Below are 4,666 nucleotides of genomic sequence, written 5' to 3' on the forward strand. Positions count from 1 at the left end.
AATTATAGAAACAAAAAGCAGAATGGTGGTTGCCAGGGACTGGGATGAAAGGGAAAACAAGGAGTCGTTCAACAGGTATAGAATTTCAGTCATGCAAGATGAGTAAGTTCTAGAGACCCATTGTACAACAAGGTACATATTGTTAACACTACTGTACTGCACACTTAAAAATTGTTGATAGTAAATATATGCTTTTTGCCACATTAAAAATAATATGTATTATAACACACACACACACACACACACACACACACACAAAAGAAAGAAGAAGAAAAAAACAAACTTGAAGTTCAGAAAAGTTGGTTGGGGAAATTATTCAGATCCACAAAGATAGCAGCAACATATCTGACCAAATAGTATACATTGTCTCCAAAGCTTGTTCTTTTTTCTTTTCAGAGTTCAGCTTTTTATTCAATTTGTTACAAAAGAGGTTTAAGCAAAAAGACCAAAGCACATGTCATCATCAGACTCCTCAGATTTTTTTTTTTCTTTGCTTCCTCTTCCTTCTCAGCTGGGCAGCAGGCGTGAGAGCAGGACCTCTGGCGGGGGCAGGTCCACCAGCCCCTACACTGCAGATTAGGCTCCCAATGTTGAGGTTGGCCAGAGCCTTTGCAAACAAGCCTGTCCAGAAAGAATCAATATGCATGCCAGCTGCTTTATTAAGGATATTGACATCATCCTCACTGTCATGCCAGCTTCGTGCAGGATGAGGGCCCAGGAGATGCAGGCGAGCTCCGAGCTCGAGGCCATGGTGCGGGTGGGTGCTGGGCGAGCGCTGCAGGCCGCCGTAGTGCTAGTCCTCAGATGAAGTGAAGTGGAGTGAGGGCCTCACCCCAACGCAGCCTTATGCTTCCTGGGAAGGACCCAGCAACTAACCAGCAGCTGGGGCAAGTAGTCCAAATGCTTGCTCTTAATTTCTATTCTTGCTGCCAATAGCAGCGTCTCGACCCAGGCAGGCAGTACATAAACCTTGTGAAACAGGATATACAAATTATATTATATATATATTATAGTATATATGTTTATTATATTATATTATATTATAATTATTATATTATTAATTATATTATTTTATTATATTGCATTACATTGTAAAGAGATATGAGTCAGGATTATTTTATCACAAGGCTAACCATTTGAAGGTTAATCACCAAATAGTAAGTCTGATTTATCTTCATTTACTTCAAACAAAACAATGTAAAGACAGCAATGAATCATTTACTGATAAGAACCAACCATGTGAAAACTAGAATATTTTAATGAGAAAATCTATATAGATCTGTGGTTTTTCTAAAATTATAGAATTTCCAGATATAAGGAAAGTGTGAGTAAAATCTTTTATTTCAACAGTTTGGTGATCTTCGTAAAGAAAAGTTGTAAGGCAGACTTCATTTGTAATTCTGTAAAAGCTACCTTATTTAAATAACATAAAAATGTGCACAAGAGATTGGGGCTTAAGCTTTATCAGTGCAACCTGAACATTATGAACTTTATGTCTATTACATCACATCTGCATTGCCACTGAAAGATACTTTCATATCAAAGAATATTAGAATCATTAATGTAGAAATCATCAAAGCTAGGTATAGGAAAAATTTTCCTTCCCTGTAGACTGAAATGAAGTTGTATTATCATGAGCTCAATAGAAAAAATCAATTCAGAGAGTACTGAACTATTATCTTCTACTACATTTAATCATGTTTTATGTATTAAAATACAACTTAAGTACTACTTAAAGGACACTAAAGAGCTATGGTATCCCCAGAATCACTTATTATGCAATTATATTGTGAGACACACACAAAAAAAGAGTGGTAACACATGGTATTTGAGGATCACAATTAAAGAGTGTATAATCAATAGAAACACACATACACATTTACAGTCAAATCTTTGCAACCGATTAGCAGACTCTGCTTTGTGTAAGTTCAACAGTATGGTATATCAGTTTTTCCACTGTGACCTCCCACTTTCCTACCTAATTTTTGTATATGAAAGTAATTTGAATGTTAATCATTCATAGAATTAATTTACTCAAATAAATTACAAAATGCTAGCTAAAGTAAACAGTAGTAGTCTCACTATTTAACTCCCTCTTTTACATTTTTACCAACAAATCCATAATCTGTTGTTATGAACAGATTAGCAAGCTATGGGTCAACACTGTTAGTGGTAGTTTTCAAAGTTTCATACAGGCTGACCCCAGATTTAATTTCAAAGGTAACTTACTGGGTTAAATAAGTTAACCCAGTAAAGTTTGAGAAGAAATAACACATTTATATAGATTTTCAAAGTGCTTTCACTTCTTGCATTAGTTGAATTGCATGCACATTCACACAAAATAGAGCACTGGGGAAGTCCAGCAGTCAGTCATCAGTTCATTAGGGGAGGAGGGATTCCAAAACAATGGAACTATTATTAATCAGGAATTTAATGTTCATAATCTACTCAGTTTATTAATTTTACATAAAAGCAATCTCACTGATACTAGGATATTATTTGTGATAATGCTGTAAGAAACAACAAAATATCAGTATTTTAACACTAAAACAAAAATTGATTTTTTCAATAATAAAAATATTCAAAATGCATAAAAAGTACTTTCTAAATTATCAAATAAAATGTATATGGTATTATTTGAATATATATCACACATATCTACATACAAATATGCATCTTTCTGTGCAATGAGTATTTTTAAAATTATTTTAATTAATTTATTTTTGTTACAGATGTTTCTCCTGTTCCCCCATTGACACCTTCCTCCCCATCCCCCCTGCCCCATCCCCAGCATTGTTTTCTATATCTATTGGTAATGCATACATGCATATAAATTCTGTGGTTTATCTCTCCCTTCCACCAACATCCCCTCTTCTGAGGTTTGTCAGTCTATACCCTACCTCTATGTCTCTGGGTCAATTTTGTTCATCAGTTTGTTTAGTTCATTATATTACACAAATAAGTGATATCACGTGATATTTGTCTTTCTCTGCTTGGCTTGTTGCACTTAGGATAGTACTTTCCAAGTCCTGCCATGTCATCTTAAAGGATAAGAGATCTTTCTTCCTTACAGCTGCATAGTATTTCACTGTGTATATGTACCACTGCTTTTTTATCCATTCGTCTACTGATGGACATTTGAGCTGTTTCCAGATCTTAGCTAATGTAAATAGTGCTGCTATGAACCTAGGGGTACATATATTCTTTCTGATTAATGTTTCAGGCTTCCTAGGGTATATTCCTAGAAGTGGGATCATTGGGTCAAATGGCAGTTCAATTTTTAATTTTTTGAGGAAATACTGTATTGTTTTTCCAAAGTGTCTGCACCATTCTGCATTCCCACCAGCAGTGTACTAGATTCCCCTTTTTTCATACCCTCGCCAACACTTGTTGTTTGATGATGTGTTGATGGCGGCCATTCTGACAGGTGTGAGGTGATACCTAATTGTTGTTTTAATTTGCATCTCTCTGATGATTAGTGATGTTGAGCATTTCTTCATATGTATCTTGGCCATTTGTATGTCCTGTTTGTTGAGGTGTCTATTTAGGTCCTCTGCCCATTTTTTAATTGGGTTCTTTGTCTTCCTTTTGTTGAGTTGTATGAGTATTCTATATATTTTGAAAATGTATCCCTTATCTGATGCATCATTGGCAGTTATGGTCTCCCATATATTGGGTTCCCTTTCCATTTTGATGGTTTTTTGTTTGTTTGTTTGTTTGTTTTTTTGCTGTGCAGAAGCTTTTTAGTTTGATGTAGTCCCATGTGTTCATTTTGTTCTTTTGTTTCTCTTGCCTTAGGTGTTGTATTAGTGAAAATTCTGCTGCGTATGATGTCTGAAATTTTGTTGTCTACATTTTCTTCTAGGATTCTTTTGTTTTATTTATTTATTTACATTAAACCACTCCTAGTAAATGTTAGCTTACAGTACAATATAAGAGCACCACAATGTTTACTAAGAAATTATGCATACATTTGTCATTTTATCTCTAGTTCAGCTTCCTATGGGAAGAGATTCTGGTTTGCATTCGAAACAAGAGTGTAATGTAACTGGCTCCATTTCCTAGATATTATTAGGCCAAAGCTAGAAACAAATAATGGCAACATCAATATAAAGAAATCAATCTCACACAAAAAATAGGGTAATCATTGTATTTTTCTTCCTTGAGCACTACTTCTTCAAATGATAGTGGCAGGTATGTGAAGTTTGGGCTGTGACTTCCTCTTAATAAACACATTTTTTTTTTTTTTAAGGTGGAACCAGGTTGAGATATGACACAAGTGTTAAGAAAGGCATCTCAGGTACAGACTTTGAGGGACAGAGGTCATTTGGATATTAGGAGGCTTCCATGGTATCCATCATACAAGGTTAGAATAGGAAAGCAATTAGGTTTCAGCAGAAATATTAGAATAATTTTTAAAAAGATACATTTTACTGATTTGTTACTTTTTTCTTAATTCTCAGTAACCTAATTGTAACAGTTGGGAAGTTAGGGGAAGCAGCTGAAATAAAATAACTCTGAAGCCTAGAAAACCACAGAAATCACATTATACAATCAGTTTCCTAAAACTCATTAGCCACAATTTATTACTATAGGAAATGTGTAGTAGTTATATTTGCCATACAAATATGACATATTTTATGTATGAAAACTTTACAAAGGCCCT

At 34.6% G+C, this 4,666-nt stretch overlaps 1 pseudogene; it reads right to left on the minus strand.

Annotated features, from left to right (window-relative positions):
• Nucleotides 1-432: 432 nt before the first annotated feature.
• LOC118617025 lies at nt 433-750 on the minus strand (annotated as a pseudogene).
• Between the last annotated feature and the right edge of the window lie 3,916 nt (nt 751-4,666).

Source organism: Molossus molossus, unplaced genomic scaffold (assembly GCF_014108415.1).
Source record: "Molossus molossus isolate mMolMol1 unplaced genomic scaffold, mMolMol1.p scaffold_m16_p_5, whole genome shotgun sequence".
In the NCBI taxonomy this organism is placed as follows: domain Eukaryota; kingdom Metazoa; phylum Chordata; class Mammalia; order Chiroptera; family Molossidae; genus Molossus; species Molossus molossus.